Source organism: Grammomys surdaster, unplaced genomic scaffold, assembly GCF_004785775.1.
Source record: "Grammomys surdaster isolate TR1022 unplaced genomic scaffold, NIH_TR_1.0 63, whole genome shotgun sequence".
Lineage (NCBI taxonomy): Eukaryota > Metazoa > Chordata > Mammalia > Rodentia > Muridae > Grammomys > Grammomys surdaster.
This window is the reverse complement of record NW_021604565.1, coordinates 17,009,843-17,030,548: the sequence shown is the minus strand read 5'-3', so window position 1 is coordinate 17,030,548 and position 20,706 is coordinate 17,009,843. Positions and strand designations below refer to the sequence as shown.

General features: G+C 39.6%; 1 pseudogene; it reads left to right on the top strand.

Moving 5' to 3' along the window:
• Nucleotides 1-19,250: 19,250 nt before the first annotated feature.
• Nucleotides 19,251-20,302, top strand: LOC114621621 (annotated as a pseudogene).
• The last annotated feature ends 404 nt before the right edge of the window (nucleotides 20,303-20,706 follow it).

Genomic DNA, 20,706 nt, shown 5'->3' with positions numbered 1-20,706 from the left:
CCCTTTTTCTCCAACTCTTTCCATCTTCTCACTTTAAAAAAAATAATGAGAACTTCTTCTAGAATAATTTTATGGCTTACCTACCCTCTCCTCCTGCATATTTTGGTTTTGATTTTTCATTGTTTTATTTCCTTCCGAAATATCTTCTCAATTACATCACTCATCTTGGCATTGAACTTTTAGTATCTGCTTCCACTTTAAAGAATAAATGCTAAGAGCTCATTCTCTGCATATGGCACCCTGAATGTGATGCATGCCCTGCACTCAGGACCTTCTCTTGCCTCTCCTTAGAATGCCAAATACAGCATCTCTGAAACGTCTGCAGTGTTAATCCAATCTCCTTACTGCCTATCTCCATCCTTCCGAACTTCCTTTGTTTGTTTTGCTGTCTTCTGCACGAAGGCTTTATCTCTTGGTCCTTTTGGGTTTTTTTAGCAAGGATTTAAGAACTGGTTGAAGTCATCTGTGCACATGGGTGGGACGTGTTCAATAGTGAGCTTCAGTAAGAGACTCTGAGTTGAGAAGTTATTTCTGCTGACTGTCAGGATTGTTGAAATCCTCACAAGTCTCTAGGTCCTTTTTCTCTTGAGTGGCTCCTTTGCTTGAAGAAAAACTCTTTTCTCTCTTTTCTCTCTTGTCTGAAAAAGAGTCGCCGTTCATGCTGTGGAGGTGAAGATGGAGAAAGGGTTGGAGGTGTTTATTTTGTTTGTTTTGTTTTGTTTTGTTTTCAGCATGAAACCCTCACTTAATTCCCTTGTGTTTATGTGACACCTACCCTCCCTCTGCTCTGCCTAATGGCACAGATTCTGCATCCTCTGGGGCAATATTCCCAGAAACTAAATCTCCAGTCTTAGGCTTGGATGAAAGAGGAAATATAAAGAGTGTTATCATTTGCTTTAAAGCTGTAAGCAAGCCCCCACTGAACTCATGCCTCTATTCTTACCTTCAAAAACAGACTACCTCTAATGCCTGACTCCCAGAAGGGTACAAAGAGAGTCATGCATTGTCCTGTGTTGGCTTTTATAGCATTTCTAAGAAAACCTAAATCTCAACCGCTTCTACTCAGCTTAGTCTAGTCCCTTACTATTTACTTAGCTGCTTTTGCAACTCTTTCTGGACATGGCTTACCTTCTGTCAGCTCCTCTCACGATCTCTTGTGTTTTGTATTTATATCTTTATGTCACTTATTGAAATTCATATAGAAAATTGAAATAAACAGGAGTGGTCAAATTGCCAGTTTAAATAAAAAATTTTGGGTTGTTTGCCAATAAGTCTGACAATGTCATGAGCACAGAGTTAAGAGTTTCATCTCTCGTCATGATCCTTGAGAGACCACACTGTACATATGGGAATCCAACCCCATGTGCAGCCCTACTCGTCACTGACAACATTGCTCCTGCAATGAATAAATATTGTTTCTGTGAGTGCTGGTGAGGATGTCAATGCCACCATGTTTGTACAGATGCTCATAAATATATCATCACATCACTCTGGAAGGGTAAACTAAATGTAGTATCTACTCCCTGGACATTTTAAATGTAACAATTACCTGGCTTTTCCATCAGGCGTCCCAGGAAAAGAAATGATAAACTACCGAATGTCACAACCTTTATCTGAGATATCTAGGGGCAATAATATGCTGGGTATAGTTATGCATTTCTATAATCCCAGCATCCCGATGAAGGCTGAGGCAGGAAGATCAGCACTTGTTTGAGACTACCCTGTTCTTCGCTGTGAGTTTTGGTTCAGTCTGATCTAACAGAATGAGACCCTAAATCAAGATAAAAGAATGCAGCACAGAACAAAATATATCATTCTTTACTTTACCTTCCTGCCTTCAAAATGTCCTCTTTCAGAACATTTTTTGCTACCTCCCACACTCATTCGATTAACTCATCACCAAGTACCTTGTCTCAACCTATTAATAATCATGATCTTTATACTAATAATAGCTAGACTTAGTGAGTGCCTATGGCAACGATGTGTACTATGTTTTTACATATACAATCACCTGTCTCTGAATCTCATTAGGTGATGTTCTCATGTGTGCTATGCAGTGCATGATTCTTGATGTCATGTACTATTTAAAGCAAATCTATAAGGAAGAACCCCCAAATCTCTTCCACTGAACATGTGAAACAATACTGAGGATTACTTTGTATAACACTCTGTCAGCGGACTTCCCAATAGCTCAGGACCACTTGAGTCATTCTCAAATAATGCAAGGGTTAGTACACACATAGAGCCAGAGGTCTTTGAGGAAACGACCTGGTTTTGATGTGCTTTGGATTCTTTCCATAAAAATGTACACAGTAATAGCAATTATCAAATAGAAATGTTGATAGGATCAAATAAGTTAGTATCTATAAAGTACTTTAAATAGAATTTGCATTAATTAGTAAATACACACTATTGCTATATGCTCCCAGAGCTGCTGGCTCATTTCTTCTATGAACAGGACATTCTATCTGAATCTGAGTTGTGAACATGTGCTTCAAAATACATTGGCCTTGCAGAGTAAATGCTTCACTACCACCGCTACCACCAGCAGCAGCAGCAGCAGCAGCAGCACACCTTTTCTAATATACAAAAACTTTGAAACAATTTGTCTAACAGTTGAAATGATAGTACCACAGATTCTAGGTCTTGGCCCATAGTCAAAAATCCCAAATAGATGACTTCCTAGGCTCCTTTCCCCTTGCAGTAGAGTAGGCTGCTGACACCCTACAATAGTAAGTGCAAAAATCTGGATTTTTGTTTTTGCTCACCTTCGGTGGGACAGTGAGCCCAAAGAGGACAAGGATCATGACTGCGCTGCTTAGGATTTTGTATCCTACTACTTAGAGCAGAATCTGAAATATGCTTCATAAACATCTGATAAAGTAGGGAACCAATGAAGAATTCTTGTAGCCTTTTCACCACAGGCAAAAAAAAAAAAAAGGTGATAGAGGAATAATCACTCAGCTCCCAGCACAATCATAATCACAGTTTACAGTAAAGACAAATATGAAAATGGGCTCACTCAGAGGGCCAACTGCAAAACAGTGTTCATGATTTTCTCATCCTAGATGAGCTGATGAATTCCTAAGTTTCCATCACCAAATGGGTTAGCAAGGAAATCACATGAGATCATGGGCACGTAACCCCTCTGTGAGCTCGAAGCTGCCTGTTGGGATGGTTGCTAGGAAAGAACTTTCTCAGGCCACAGCAATCTGAAAGTACAGTTGAGACATTAGTTTAATAAACCTGTCATTCTCTGGAGTGTTTCATGAACTGTTGCCATCCCCACAATCCTAAGTGCCTGTTAGATTCCTTGTGGATGACGAATAAATATAGATTGTGTGAGTCATGAAGTCGAGGGGGTGGGAGGAAGCAGGGAACTGTCCCAAGTCCTTAGAAGACAAAGAATTGGAATGCCCAGAAAAGTTTTTGGGAACTTCCCAATGCACATAAGCTAGCATTAAAAACCACTGAACCAAAGTGACCGTTCTATCTGCTCAGCAAGAGGACAAACGGAAAATCTCACATCAGTTAAAACAGGAAAAGAAATAAACAGGTTTCATACTATCTAGAGACAAGTGATCACTTCCTCCACCAACCAGTTTGGTTGGCTTATTAATTCATCTGTTTATTTATTCAACAAATAGTGAAGATGTATACCATCTACCCTATGCCGGGCTCTATGCTTGGCATTGTCAAAAATAAATGCAATGGACCCACAAAGAGCTTACAGCTGAAGAGACTTACCAGTAGCCATTCTGTGCCTTTGGTTCTAGGTTGGAACAGCCTATTTTCTTACTCCAGGTTTGTTTCATTAAAGGAACTATGGTGGTCAACAAAGGAGTAGTTGCATGTGTGTGTGTGTGTGTGTGTGTGTGTGTGTGTGTTGCATACACGCAACATACATGTGGAGGCCAGAGAACAGCTTCTATCACTTGGGTTCCAGGGACAAAACTCCAGTTGTCAGGCTTGACAAGCAAGCACTTTTACCCACTGAGCCACCTTCACTTGTTGCCTTACCAAATGCAATATTTCCCAACCCCCATGTTGTCTTGTTGTTTTTCACTGTGGACAGAATAAAAATGATAGGGGATCTTTGGCATAAAGATGCGGTAATCTCTGCCCTGACTTCCCATTCTTCCCGCTGACAAGGATACCTAAAGGATTGCTGACTACAAAGAAAACAGAAACTTTCATTCTGTCGGCGTTTTGAAATGTATTTGTTAAAGCCACTAGCATTTCGCTCATATTAAAAGTAACCTGGGTAAAGAGTAGAGAAGAAGGAAAGTCACGGAAGCGTAGCGTTCGCAAGGAGAGCGAATAATCCCTGTGCTTTGGAGGATGGATGTGGGAGGGAAGGAGATCAACTGGAAAGGTAATTTGGATCTGTGAATGACAGGCACAAAGTTTGAACTCTCAAATAAACAGAGTTCCAGAGAGAAATCAGATATGTGATACATATCTCCTTTAAAGCCAATAGAATGTTTGTACTTCCCATGTGTGCAGTGGTCAGGAAAAATCCTGGGTCTTGGATAACAACTTGTTCATGACTATTAAATAAAAAAAGCCCATGCTCACCTGCCCTTGGAACATCTGACCCTCCATAGTCTTACACATGTACATAAGTACACATGTATGTATTTGTGAACATCCACATGCATAGCCACAAAGCACTGACATTTAGACATGTAGGCACACTGTACACACATAGAAGCACATGTGTATGCATACATGAAATATGAGTGTGCCAATGTGTGAAGTTGGACGTGTATGCACACAAATGTATTTTACACATATAAAGCTTTATACTAAGCAACATTAGGAATGGTGTACTTCCTTATAGAGACAATGAAATAGCCATGTATTGATTTCTCAAATTCAGTCTGCTTTTGCAGTGACCTGCATGCACATTGTCATTAGGAGATGGGGAGTGGCACTTTCTTTAACCATAGTACTTGCTCATTACTACCTGTGTTTTAACACCATTGTGAATCCAACTTTTCTCATTTGTCTACTGAAAGACAGTTGGTAATAGAAAGGGTCTTGCTCAAGGGAAAGCAAAAAGCACTTTTCATTTTTAATTTCATTTCCTTTCCCTTTCATCTTGTTCTTAAAACACATTCTTCTACAGAATCCACAGAGCCTCCTCAGATAAGTTCAGAAGGTCCCCAGAGCTGCCAACAGATCTCCTCCAGCGAAAAAAGTATGCGAAAGGCCGGCTGCTACCCAGAGGGATGCGGCAGATGGCAGGGTCATTGTGCCCAGCTCAGATGGCTTACCCAGGTGGAGAGGTATCAGGGAGCTGGAAGCAGAGCTCTGGAAATTATTCCTGGCCTGCTTCACCTTCTCATGCTGATGATCCCACATCCTTCTGATATGTGAATTTTGGAGGCTGGAGAGCCCAGATGCAAGGTTTGATTTCTCCTGGAGAGAACAACTTGGTTTGAGCTCCTGAGTACTGTATCAATGAGGGACATTATGGCTACAACACTGTACATTGTTTGCTAGCAGTCACTGGTGCCGAAATCAGTCTCATTTTCTCACCTTCATATAATGCTGACTTTCAAATGCTTACCTCAGAGCCATCTTTAACTGGCACACATAAGCCAACAACAGCTACCGCACAGCAAAAGCCCATATGGAATCAACACGCTTTGTGTGTGGCTTGAAGTCAAAGCTTTGCAACTGGCCTGCAAGAGGAGCAGCAAGGGAATTATGATCAGATTTAGTCAAATGTTGTCTGAAGACAAGCAACATTTTCCCCTATGAAATATAACATTTTATGGTGCTTCTCTCCTTCTAAGAGCCACAAAAGAATGAGAAAGACAGCCAGGAGACTCAGACTGGGAAAGTCTTGCTGAGATCACCTAGATCTGACCTTTGTCTTCAGAGAACAGAAATAGTATCATACCCCAATTCTGTATCTTCACAGTTACTTAGGTCAATGTCGGCAGCCATTATGTGACAACATTGAAGATGTTTACTGCCAGAAGAGAGGAATGCTGTTGTTTCCTTTTAATGCTGGTGAGATACTGTCGACCACAGCTTTCCTGTGTCCCATGGTTGTATCTTGTCTCTTTGTCACAAAAGTCACAGTGTCAGAAAAACAAATAAGTAACCAACTTCTAGTGTTCCAGGATGAAGAGCACTTGCATTAAATTGGCATTTGAAGACAGGGCTCAGCAGCCCTGTGATGTACTTTCCTTCTCAAAGTTGAGTTGACCTTGAACCTGAGCAATGTTTAAAAGACAAACATGAGGAAATGTTGGCAGTGCTTTTTCAACAGGCTTAATATGACTGAAACTAAATTCTTGGGCTTGGAAAATCGTGTGTATATTCTTATACTTATATATTTATATTTTTACGCTCAACTTAGTAGCTTTCAAATATATCAAACCTGCAGCTTTGCCTTCAGTGTGACCATATTTCATCCCAATTGTTTCCAATTGTATCCATAGGGAGGCATCTAAGAACGTACAAGATGCAGACTTTAGAGTCCTACTGCCTAGGCTCTGCAAATCCAAAATAATCTCATAAATCTAAATTTTAATAAACCTCTCAGGTAGCTATTAAAACCCAACCAGAAAGCAATAATTGAGCCAAAAGCTAACTTCAATGTCAATGTTTGAAATTTCCTTTCAGGCTATAGACAGGATTGGCCCAGTACTGTATTTTGCTGAAGGTAAATATTATTTTTCATGATGAGAATTGGACAAAAGGATGAATAAAAGGACACTATATAAAGGGAAAGACTGAGTACTTTATGCCAAATTCCCTAGAGACAGAGATGCAGATAGAAATACCTGTGCAAGTGGATTCTGAGGATCTTATCACAGAGGAGAGGAAGAGAGAGGTGGAGGAGGAAAACAGGGATCTAGACAGACACGTGGTCTAGCTTCAGCCTCAGCCCATAGAATACTTTATAAAAATAGATCACTGTGTGTAATTAGTCCCACTTTGAGGCCAAAGATAAACTTTTGCATCTCCTGTAAGTCAATCATTTGGTTCTACACTACCTCTGAAAGTCAGGCTTATGCTTCCAGGCATGTTTCACATGGTTTCCTTCAGCCGAGGACAGTTTGTTCTACAGAAGCAGAAACAATTATAAACTTAGGGAAGCAACATGCCCCCTAGCAATTAAGGAAAGGATGGGTCAGTTCAAACCAAGACATCTGGGGTCTACCTTCCTCAGCAGTTACAAGGAGGAACTGGAGAAGGCAATAAACAGTTCCCAGCAAAGACAAGCATGAACAATGCTCTACTGTCTGCTATCATAGTCAACAGCATTAACGGCACAAAATGCTGGTGTTTGCATCCTGTGGTATATCCCACAGAGACATCACACAGTTCTGAATCGTTGAACATCTACAGCTTTACCAGGAGTGCCTGATCTGCTCCCTGCAGAATAGTGTGTCTATGAGACTGAAAGGACTAAGACACAAAGAAAGACAATATGCCACAACAAACCATAGAATCTAAGAGTTGATCAGCTGAGAGTTCATCTCTCCCTAGTGCACAAGTCAAGACACTATTATGTTGTCTTTAATTCCAGGGAACAAAAAGTGTCCTGTTGGCTAAACTAAAGTATAGTACAAGACTACTGTGGATTAAATTTTAAAAAGTTCTACCATTAATATGGAATAAAAGCCGGTCTTTGATAAATTAATGCAACTTGCATTTTCTATCTGACTCAACATCACTTAAATTATTCTATCCAATAAATCTCTTCTGAAACCAAAGATACACTTCAACTTCAGCTTTCCTGCCCACCCATCACTCCAGAGGCCTCATTTGGGAAGAGAATGTGTGGCTAGCAATGAGTTCACATGGGTTCTAGTATCACTACATTTCCACATAGTTCTCACAAATCCTTATGGCTGGTGTTCCTCGAAGCCAATAAGCATTTGACAGTGTTTTATTAAACAGTAAAAGTCAGGAATCCCACTACTTCCCTTTCTTAAATCAGGTTGATGACCTGTCGGTATTTCATAAGCCTCCCATCATCCTCATTTCCAAGCCAATCCTACGACTGTGATGCTCTTTGATCTTCCAGGCCTTTGCTGTTTAATACAGCTGAGGCTTTACTCCTGTAAAAACCAATGGGTTTTTCTTTACATTTGTTAGCTCACATGACCTGGGTCTCTAGATTATCCTTGTTCCATTATGTCCATCTTGAAACCATTCATCTTTGCTGGTAAATATAGTATGAAAATATTATAAGAAGCATTTTGTTATTAGTGTGGGCAAGTATCTATGGCGGCGTTAATAGATGAAGTTATATGAGTTTTCTCCTTGGGTTTCAGAGACTTATGAGCCCTTGGGGCTGTACCATTGTTTTTAAATGTACATTGCACTCAGCCGACTTGACACTCTTCCGAGTCTCCCTTCCACCTCTAGCTGAGTCAGGCTTCCCTCTGTCCATTTCTTTGGATATCCTATAACTAGATGCTGTCACAAGAGTGAGTCTCTGTGGCTGCTTTGCTAAGTGTCAATACTGCATTTCACTTCTCTATCACGCTCGTTTGTGATTCAATTGTTAGGGTTTCTACTTTTCAAAGATTTTCTGTTGAGCCTTATGAACTTTTGCCTTTGCTGACCATGGAATGTGGCTTGCCCTTTTTGTACACCCCAGCAATCTATTTCCTTAAGCCTGAGATATCATGCTGCGTGTCTCCTACAATCCCCTCCCTCTCTCTCTCACCATCTCACCCTCCCTTTCTCACTCCATCTTTCCCTGAGTATCTGACTGATTCATACAGTATTTTCTTACAGCATCCCTTTCACAAAAGGGCTCTTTCATAATTTGGTCCAGGACATTGTCCTCATGTTTTCATTCCTTGCTCCTTCATTTCTGAATTGTCAGTAAGTCTAAAATTCATCAGATGCTGTGTGTGCATGTTGTTTCTTCTTCTTTTCTTTCTTTTCCTTTCTTTCTCTCTTTTTTTGTAGAATAAAGCAGCAGCAGACATTTCAAGGGGTGTATCCCTGCCCCCTTTTCAAGGCCAGTTTAGTAATCTGCCTTCAGAAACCTTAATCCATATCCTCTGTCTGGCATGTTGGTCTGCAGAACACCTTAGGAATATCATTCCAAATTCTCTTTATCTTATCATCCCTGGGAGGAGAATTTGCAATGTTCATTCTCTCTGCAGAAGAGAAAACTCTCCAAGCTACAGCTGCCACCTGGGTTTCCAGAGATTCATATGCACAGAGACTTTGAATGCTCTGAAGGGAAAGAGCTTAAAGGCCAATAAAAAAAAAAAATATCTTCTGACAAAGAAGCAGAAGGATCCCATCATTTTCTCTAGAAATTTCCTCATACCCAGAGATACCCTTCTGCTCATGGTTGAATAAAAACACATGCTTATCTAATGAAAACAGAATTATTTGAAGAATTATGCAGTGAAACACAGGGTTATTAACAACAACTAATAACAGAGCTCTGCCAGCCAAGCTAACATGACATTGTCTCTGCTCCAAGACTTGCTATCTGCAGACTTGGTAACTTCTACTCTGTGACAGATGTTCACATCTGTAAAATGGGATTATTACTAGTTCTTATCTCATAGTATTTGTGAGAATTGCTTTCACTTGATAAGAAGACATTAATAATTGTTCACTCCATATGAAGAAACAATGTAGACATTTTCATTACAGCAAAGAGAAAATAAAATAAAATTGTTCTTTTCTACCAAAAGGTATAAGAGGCAAACTATAATTTCATGCATACATAAAACATGTAAAAATCTAGAAACAACATTTCAAACACTGGAACTAAAGAATTGACTGTGTGCATGTGAGGCAGCTGCATGAGTCTAAATGGTGAGGAAAAGTTTCTCCAAAGTCTCAGACTTGCAGTTGCATCAGAATGATGTGAAGGTAGCAGCAATTCAAACATGAAAGGAGGCCTGGAGACAGGCATAAGCAAGGCTAGATAGTAATAAACTACATCACAACACAAACATTTCCCATAAGGGGACACTGCCTAAGTGTCTAATCTGACTATATATCTTCTATTTGGGCATTATTGACTTTCATTTAAAAACCAAAAAATTCCCCATGATCATCCCCTGTAATACCACTCAATCAATTCCCGGCTCTTAAGCTTTTGCAAAGAGCTGATGTTTTCCACATCCACATTTTATCACCCTCACCAAGTGGCAGTGGCGGGGTGCCATGTGGATGAATTTGAAGCTGCAAAGCATGTCCCTTCAATTATCTGTTAAATGCCTCTTCTTCGCCCAACCTGCTGACAAAGATGAGAATGCAAACAAATGAGACGAGTTGCAGTGAGGACACAGAAAGCCAAGAGAGTGAGCATCTAATTGGAGGAGCATGGGAGAATGTTTAAAGTAAGTTTCAGAGCAGCGATAAGGACGAAGATGATGCTATCTCTTGGATAGAAGAAGCTATTAAAATACGCCAGCATGTCTTCAATCAATCAGAAAGCCTTTTTCCTGAGAATCATCTTCTGTCCGTGTGCCATGAACAAACATAAATATTTTGGACTTCCTGCATCCTTTGCCCTGATAATGGGCCCTTAACTATAAGCTCTCTCCACCTCCAAGAAAGCTAAAAACAATGATAAACATGAAAGACAGACATGAAGTCCTTTCCAGATGAATTATTGAGTCCTACAAAGAGTTTTTAGCGCTATTCATTTTCTATGCTAACTTTTTTAGAAATGGGGAAATTTTTACATAGTGCACCCATAACTTAAACAGGGACATATAAAAGTTGAACTTAGGTAAAACAAATGACCTCTCTGGAAGGATTTCTTTTGATGTGGATTAAAATTCTAACCATCCTACTATGCTCAAATTTTTATTTCATATTTGGTATTTTAAAAAGTCTTGAAAGAGTAATTTTTAAGATGTAAATATGCAAAGTCATATTTTGACTTTAATTTTTGAAAGGCAACAAGAGCAATTGTGTGTGTGCAATTTTAGAGACAATAATTTGTCTAAATAAAACAGTTTAAAATGCCTATATTAGCAGCAATGCTTCTCAAAGAAAGACAAAAAGCTATGAAGTCTTAAAGATTACAATTAAAATGATCTGACTCAAATAGTTTAAAAGAAGCTCCTTTTACTGCTATAAGAATAAAGTTTCACAAGCTGCCTGTACCCTTCTGCGATTTTAAATAACATTTTCTGGATCCAAACAAGAGATGTGTCAATCATTTGAATCATAATAAGCCAGACATTCTCTTTTGTGTTACATAAATAAACTGAAGCAAAATTCTTCTTGGGCAAAGGTGAAATGAAGTTTAAGTGACCATATTCATGAATAAAATTACTATGAAACACAATTAAGTACATTTTTGCTTCCATTATAATGACAACTTTTTCATTATACCTATATTTTAATTTATAATTGGAAATTGAAATCCTCATACTCAGATTGATCCCATCCTGAGCCTTCCTTTGAAGTTTGACCTTAGAATTTGTGCAATAATATCAAGTAGATGATAAAATTACAGAGGAAATTGTGTAATAATAACACTGCCGGGGAGATCTTGACTAGCCTGGCCATGATTCCTGTATCTCAATCTGGCCTTGCTTTACATAAGGAAATAATACTTCTATCTATTTAAACCTCATGCAATCAAAGTGTTAAAGTACAGATCTGACTTAATTAAATGGCAAGACCCAACAGGAAGACTCCAATCGACATGAAAAATATTCTTGTTTCTCTTTCCAAAATCACATGGACTCCGAGTAACTTAGACTCAGTACCAGCAAGCCAGTGAGTACTGGGTGCTTTATGAGATAATAACTCAGGGGTTACCAAGAAGTTGGCTGTCACTCACATCTAGAGAAACTGGTGTTGATGCTCTTACAAACCTTATGTGTGTTCATGGCTGTGGTGTAGTTCTACTTATGATAACAGGAGAAATGGGTTTACCTGGATACAATTCAATGGTCTCATTAGAAAGGTGGCCATCAGCACTGTGTCCCCTGACTAAGGATAGTGCCTCTAATCAAATGTGCTCCCATACAACAATGGGACTTGACACTAAACTTCAAGATAAAGATGATCGAGTCGGACTTGATTTATTCTAGGACTTGGTTTAACCCTCTTTATTGATCTCTACAAAATAAAAATGGCTATGCCTGCTACAGAATTCAGAATAATTACAATCTGGGCTTTCTCCCTTCATATTTGTGTAGAAGTTGGTGCTTAAGTGGGGAGGGCAGCAGACAAGGGGGGACATATCCTTTGAACAGCAGCCTTTGGAAGCAATTCTCTGCTTTAAAAAAGGCAAAGCAAATGCCTCCAGTGTTTGTCTGAAATAAGAAATAAACAAATGCCACGTCGGGTGAATCACATCAGAATCTCAAGACAATTCCAAGACGAACCAACCGGGAGAGTAAATGACCTCTTCATCTGGGTGATAAAGTTCCAGCCAAAATATTCTCTGGGCCCGAGACGTGATTCATTAGAAATATGTGCATGGTGTGGCACTCCCCTCTCTATCTGGCAGAGTCCGGTCTGCACACTGATAAGAAGCAAATGCAAATGTCCTGATAAGAACTGAATGCAAATATTTATGATATGATATTCCCTGGGAATTATGTGCAGATAAAACAAAGTGTATTATTTTCCTGCTTCTCTTTCAGGTTTGCCAAAATGCCCTTTTTCGCTTTTGGAATTTGCATTTCTTCAAAATTGATTCGGCTTGCGTATTATGTTAAGCTATTTGTTTGCTAAGGATGGTAATTAGTTACTGTAATTACAGCAATGACAGTTGCTAAATTGTTTTTAAAGCATTACAGTGAGCCTGTGCCAGAAGATTGCAGTATTTTTTTGGATTTAAGCAGAGGCTGGAAAAACTCCCACTCTAGGACCAGCTTGGGATTTTCAACTACAAAGCTGCTTTTCCTGATTGAAATTAAAAAGAAAATCATTAATTTGCATTGATTGCAGGTGCTAACTTTACTCTTAGGTTTACTCGCATATCACAGAAATATTAGTGATAGTGGACCTGGGTATGAAGGAGACACAAGGGGACACACATCGTAAATAAAAGTGAAAGGTGATAGCACAAGAAAAAATGGAATAACTATTACTCAGAGCCTGTTAATTAAACTTTTTTCTTGTTTTTAGATAAATTAAAACAATTAAAAATGTTTCTTTGAAAGTCATTCTCAAACTTTCCTTAGTACTCCCAGGGAAAATGAGCAAGCTGGAGAAGAACCATTTTACCCCACTCTGTTTTCATCATAGAAAGAAAAGACAGAGAGAGAGAGAGAGAGAGAGAGACTGTTTACACAGTACTTTTCTCAGGTTTAATTTAAAAGAGAGTAATGTAGGAAAGACTGAAGACACAATATGTCTGAGTGGGTTCATATGATTTATGCTTTATCAATTGTGTCTCAGGGGTTAAAGGTGGAAGCCTAGCTCTCTGCGCCATTGTCTGTCCTAAGAATGTCTTCTCCTTGTACATTCTAAAGCTAAGTTTTGTTCCTGGTCACCTAAAGTAAAAAATAATCCCAAGTATGAATGCATACTTTAAGTTACAGATATTTATATTTATTCATTCATATTCACAAATGCCCACAAAATAAATTAAAATCAAATGTTCCTCTCTTTTAAATGTTGACCTTTTCCTGCTGGGAGAAAGCTAACTCCGTTAGCAGAAATAAAGCCCAGAGTAGTTAACCCTGAGACCTCCCTCAGTTTCAGGCACAGTGATAGGTGTCTGGCACACACACTCTCAAAGATGTGCAAGGCATTACTATGTTCTTTATTTCATTGGGAGAAATACTGCCTTATATACATTACAAGACTGCCCAGCCTCGAACACCGGTAAAACCTGAACATGGGCTTCAAATAGAGGCATCCTGCATTCTCAATTTTTGCTTTTATCTTAAGAGAATATAACTTCTTATTCCAATAAGGAATACTTCCAAAAGCCTTAAATCTGTCCCTTTTAACTGACAGCTGGACTGAAAGCTAAGTCACATCATCACGAAAATGTCAAAAATAAAAATTTTATCTCCTTGTACTCCTGACATTTTAATCTATTTACTAATTATAGATGTAAATATAATTTCCCTAATTATAGCTACAATAATACCAAGACTTAATGAGGAATTTGACTTTTTATTAAAAGAGTCACTTTAAGGAATTGATTATTTTTACTCGAACAGACTCAATGAATTTTTTAATCACTTGAGAACTATAAATTGTACTTAGTACAAAGTGTTCTATATGTATATGATACATATGAATTTGTTAAATATGCATATACAGGATTTGAAAATGATCTTATACATTACACACTTAAGTTTTCACCTCATTCTAGACAATGACCTTATGCATAATCCCAATTATATCTCTCTAATGTGGAAAGCACGTTCTAGAATGTATGAGGGTACATACAGAGTAACAAATCAATGTAGACTGCACAAACAATACCTCCAAAGGGCACACTCACATTCTGTTTATGACATCATCCCTGATATCCTTCAAGCTGAACTTTATTTCCTCTTGTTCTCTACCCAGGTAACACCATACTTTGACTTCTTACAGCAACTGACACAAAACTCATGATTCCTGTGTAAACCTGGCACACTACATACATCCCTGACTCCGCCAGAAAACTGAAATCTTTATAAGAAATGAGTTTTTCTATCTTCTAGACATAGTACAGATGTTGTTATATAGTTGCCATCTAGAATTTTCTGAGTGAGTCACATTGAACTCATTCAAACAACTGTGAAATTCCACTGACTCAAAGAAGAAGCGTTACATTACTCATATGTCTACAAGACAGCTAGGTCACATCAGGCTATTGAGCTATTGGGCTGTGTATTTTGTTTCATCTCAGAAAGTACACTAGAGGAGCACAGCCATCTGGGACATATTCGCTTTGTTTTTATTTTTTTGTTTTTTCTCGTGGTGAGGGTTAGAGGCTGCTAAGGGGAAAGTGGAGACATGTCATGTCTTTTAAAAACAAAGCTTAGATCTAACATCCTTTCATTTGACCTATAGTTGGCTGTTTAAAGCAGAAGTCCTCAACCAGCTGCTGGTGGCCTGTTTGGGGGTCAAACTACCTTCTCACAAGGATTGTCTAAGACTATCTGAATACACAGATATTTACATTGTGATTCATAACAGTAACAAAATTGTGAAGTAGCAACAAAATAATTTTTATGGTTGGGGGTTCACCACAACGTGAGGAACTGTATTAAAGGGTCCCATCATTTGGAAAGTTGAAGACCACTGGTCTAAAGCAAGTCAAGAGTCAAGCCCAGTATCCAAATGATGAGGAATAGGTGGAGAAGCAAATGATTTTTCAACAATAATACAGTCTACCATGAGCGGCGAATGTTTACAAATGACATATAGAAGGTATGACCAAGGATCATTTCTCTTATGTAATAGCACCTAAGACACTGAATTTAAAACAAACAAATAAAAAAGTACAAACTTACTTTAGTATCAAGACCCCAGAAAAAACATCATAATTTCTATTGATTTTAGTGAGATAAATTCAAATGATAAGAATGTTCTTTACAGGTACAAAATAGTCACAGAAGAAGCTATAGCTTAACATTTTTTCCCTAGTTTTTCTTGGGGAAGTAATAACACACTTTGCCATGCTTGCAGGTCATTGCTCAACTGCCCTTCTATTTCCTGCTTCTGGACTACACTTGTTACAGCTTCCTGCCTACATCTCAGTTGTCACATTGTAGCCAACTTTGTAGTTTTTCCTTAAGACTCTGCCCAAAGCATTTAAAGGCAATAGTTGTATTGGAAATGCTTCTTACAATCCATCAATCAAAACATGCAAGAAAAATCTTATTTCCTTATTTCCTTATTTCCTTTGTCCTTAAGGACAAATACTGGCTAATTCCCCAATGAAGAGAAGCACATTCCCCCACATTTCTATAACCCCCCCACACACACTCCAATCTGCAAACACATCAGAGTCAATTTAACTAAACTGTATGAGATCAAAGGAGAGCTCTGGAGAGTGTGAAGTCAGGCTTCAAATATCAGCTAAACACAGTTTGGTTGCAGACAGGAAAGCATGCCTCCTGCAGTGAGACATCTCTCTTGTCCAGACTTTCAAAGAGTGTTATTCATTACTAAGTTTATGGTACCCGCACTGGGAGCACAGTTCATGACTTCAGAATGTCTGTCCAGTTCATAGGGAAGCTGTCCTGTCAGTACTCTATCAAACAGATTTGGTCTTGCTGAATGTAAACTAGACCATTAGCCAATCTGGAACTGGGTTTGGTTACAGGATGACTGGAAACACTCACCGTAGAGCCCAGAACTTTTGAAATTCTCACTTGTGTTTCACCATTAGGAAGACAATTTATTTTGAGCTATAATGTAAAAATTCATTTACACTTAGTTCATTGAACTTACCTGTTTAACCCAATTCTATGGAGGCAGAGAAAGTTGAGATATATTAATATCAAAGCATGCAAGAAAGATCAAACTTCAGAAGGCAGTTTAGGGAATACAAATCGGGGTGAAAAGAACTAAAAGGACAGCCAACGCCTTCTTCACATGCATCAATAACTCTTTTTTAAAATATTTTATTTATTTTATATATGTGAGTACACTGTCACTGAAAAGGGCATCAGATCCCATTACAGATGATTGTGAGCCACCACGTGGTTGCTGGGAATTGAACTCGGGACCTCTGGAAGAGCAAGCAGCCAGTGCTCTTAACCGCTGAGCCATCTCTCCAACCCGCATCAATAACTCTTGTATTCAAGTTCCAGATCGCAAAATGAGGACCCAGCAACATGCTCAGCCACCAACCTGACAACCCGAGTTCACTCCTCCAAATCCACATGACGGAAGGATAGAACTGACTCTAGCAACTTATCTCAACTACCACATACATACTATGACACACAAACACAGATGTGAATGCACACATAAACACACACACACAATCACACACACACTGGTGAAGGGAGCAAAAACAGACAGTAGATACCAGTAGGAAACTCTCACAGCAATGGGGAGAGACAGAGAGAGAAGTAAATAAATGTATGAATAAGTATAATTGTAATTTTTAAATGGGACTATGATAACACTAAGGTCTCTGCATCTTATCCCTTACTTGGTCTATGAACATGCTCTGCAGACAGACTTGCTCCAAGCCAGAATTCTAAAGAATGTTTAAAATCAATTTTTCTGCATCACTCTAGGCTTTGACTGACTCTCAGAAACATCAGGAAGCAAAGAGAACCAAGCTGTGAAACCTTTCAATGTTTTAGAAACACAAGAGGCTGAGGAAGAGAAAATGGGAAAGGAAACAAACAAATATAGCAAACAAAAACTTAGTCTCTCTTAAACCTAAAAGAAATCAACACAAACAACAAGCATGCTAATGTGCCAAATGTTATGAATTATAAAGGAACTTCAGTCCTGCTCAAGTAAAAATTTTTCCGTATTTCAGGCTCTATTGCCTTATAGTCACTGGGGTAGGGCCAAGAGAAATGTATTCATCTAATAAGATAACAAGCCAGCAGTTTGAGGATGAATAAAAATAGGTTCTGAATCATCCGTGCTTTATAAGGCTACTTAAACTAAACCATTGTACACCTTCCTAATTCAAATGATAAAAGTGTCGCTTGCTTCAGATCTCATCCTATTTAACACTACACTGAATCTGAGAATCTCAGACTAAATGACACACAGGGCAGGGTGGCCTATGCTGATATACCACTACTGTTGACACTAACAAAGAAAAGAATTGAGGTAGCATTTAAGTCAATGAAAGCATAGTTATATTTCCAAGCCAAGGCCAAACACGAGAGTTCCCTTGTTATTGAGAGTAAATGTTCATGAGAATGGACAGGCTCCACGGCTTCTCACCAGGGCTAAGGCCTGGACCACCAAGGCATCAGGATTCTCAGGGAATCTCCCAGGAAAAGTGACCCAGCTCCAGCAGCAAAGCATGTTTATTATGTACAAAAGAAACTAAAGTTTCTAGAGAAATATATACATATACATACACATACTATACATATGCATATACATATACTATACATATACATATATGTGTGTGTATATGTATGTGTGTGTGTGTGTATTCTTAAATAAATACTTATACATCACAATTTTAATATTAACTCTAGTTCAAAGTGCCCTGCCCTGGCAGGATTGCTTAAAATCCCTGAAAACACTCATTCTAGATCTTCCTAAAGCGTATTCTCCATCTTTTCACACTCTGCTCCCTGGTACCCAGCTGACATAGGGCTTTCTGTAGCTGTAAGGTCAGAATCCCTAAACCACAAGTAATGGATTGAGCCTCTACAGAAATTTCTCTGCCCCTCCTAACGTGCTGTTCAAATGTCATCCACTCAATTTTTCAACATATTCTTTAGAGTTATAGTTATATCCAAGTCAGGATATTTTCTGTTACAGTTTTTATATTTCTTTTCTATTTTATTTCTGCATGTGTGCATGCATGTTCATCTGCTTGTGTGTGTGTTTGAATAGTCAATAAAAAAATAACTTATGAACTTCATGTTTGAGTTAGTTTTGAGACACTGTCAATCTGGAAGTGGATCACAAATCATAGTTGTTGAATGGGGTTGAGGCTCAACGTCAGAATACTTGCTTAACATAAGCAAGTCCCTGGGTTTCACCCACGAGCTGCAAAACAATTTTTTAAAAAAACGTAACTTTGTCCTTGGGGCTTTGAATGTCTAATGAAAGAGCTGTGTGGCAAAATTTATATTTTGAATTCTAATAAGGCTTATGGAAGAAGAACTGGATGTTAAAACCAACAACGACAACGACAACAACAACAACAACAACAAAAATATGCTTAGCAAATTTAGTGATATCCGGGACACAGGAGACAGAGGTTGGAGTGTCGTGGGTTTGAGGCTAGCCTGGGATATTTTGAAAGAGGATGTTTCAAAAGGAAAGGTATGCAAAGTGACACGTGGAGTCTTTCCTGAGACATACAGAATAACTACAGCATAAGGAAATTCTCTGGTGTGGGGGGAGGGGAATATTCCGGGTTCAATGCATGAAATAAATACACTTAAGAACTTCACCTATCGGAAGGCCACGGCTCGAACACAGCGGCCGAGATCCATTCCAGGTCGCAGAGCAGCCGCCTGGTGCTGCTGAGCGAGATAGAGGGCCACCAGGACGCCATCACTGCCTCGCTGCTCATCCCCAAGGAGGACTGCGTGATCACCGCTAGTGAGGACAGAACCATCCGAGTATGGCTGAAGAGAGACAGCGGCCAGTACTGGCCCAGCATCTACCACACAATGGCCTTCTCCTTGCTCTGCTATGGCATACCATCACGACTGCAGGCGGATATTTGTGGGCCAGGATAACGGGGCTGTAATGGAATTTCACGTGTCTGAAGATTTTAATACAATGAATTTTATCAAGACCTATCCAGCCCATCAGAACCGAGTGTCTGCTATCATCTTCAGCCTGGCTGCCGAGTGGGTGATCAGCACTGGCCACGACAAGTGTGTGAGCTGGATGTGCACACGCAGCGGGAACATGCTTGGCCGTCACTTCTTTTCATCGTGGGCTTCCTGTTTACAGTATGATCTGGATACTCAGCATGCCTTTGTCGGTGATTACCCGGGGACAGATCACCCTGCTGAAGCTGGAGCAGAACACCTGTTCGGTTATCACGACCCTCAAGGGACATGAAGGTAGTATCGCCTGCCTTTGGTGGGACCCTATCCAACGGTTACTCTTCTCAGGAGCATCCGACAACAGTGTCATCATGTGGGACATCGGGGGACGGAAAGGCCGGACACTCCTCCTCCAGGGCCACAATGACAGGGTGCAGTCACTGGGCTACCTGCAGCTTACAAGGCAGTTCGTCTCCTCCTCGGTGGATGGTGGCATCGCAGTGTGGAAGATGGATGTTAGCAGAGAAGAGGCTCCTCAATGGTTAGAAAGTGATTCCTGTCAGAAGTGTGAGCAACCCTTCTTCTGGAATATAAAGCAGATGTGGGACACGAAGACGTTGGGGTTGAGGCAGCATCACTGCAGGAAGTGTGGGAAGGCCGTCTGTGGGAAGTGCAGCAGCAAGCGGTCCAGTTACCCCGTCATGGGCTTTGAGTTCCAGGTTCGAGTTTGTGATTCCTGTTATGACTCCATCAAAGGCGAGGACTGGACTTCTCTAGCAACCTTTCATGAAGGAAAACATAACATTTCCCATATGTCCATGGACATTGAGAGGGGACTGATGGTGACCTTTGGGACAAATCGTGTTGCAAAGATATGGGATATGAATCCTGTGGTGGACTGCAGCCTGGCAACTGGATTTTCTCCACACTGATCCCAGAGCTGGATGATGTCTGCTACACGTTCCGTGCAGCAACCTCCATGAACCAAAACCCTTCATGTAGCTCAACAGCCACTGTCACGTAAATGGACAGTAGCCACCTAAAAAAAACAAATCAATATTTTTAAAAAGAAAAAAATATACATATAAAGGTGTGTTTTGGGGTATTTGTGGAAATTATCTGCCGGAACTAACACCTAAAAGGTCTGTCCACGATGGTCTCTTAAGGAATGGAATTTCCTCAGCAAAACTGTCTCATGAACATTGAACCAGTGGGTGAGGAGGAAACAGCCAGCAATTGAAGGGTTTAGAAGGAAAATTTTGAACAAAAAAGATTAGTGCTTAGAACTTCTTAAATGCAAACCCTTGAGCACACGTGGAGTCTACTGAGAGCATCT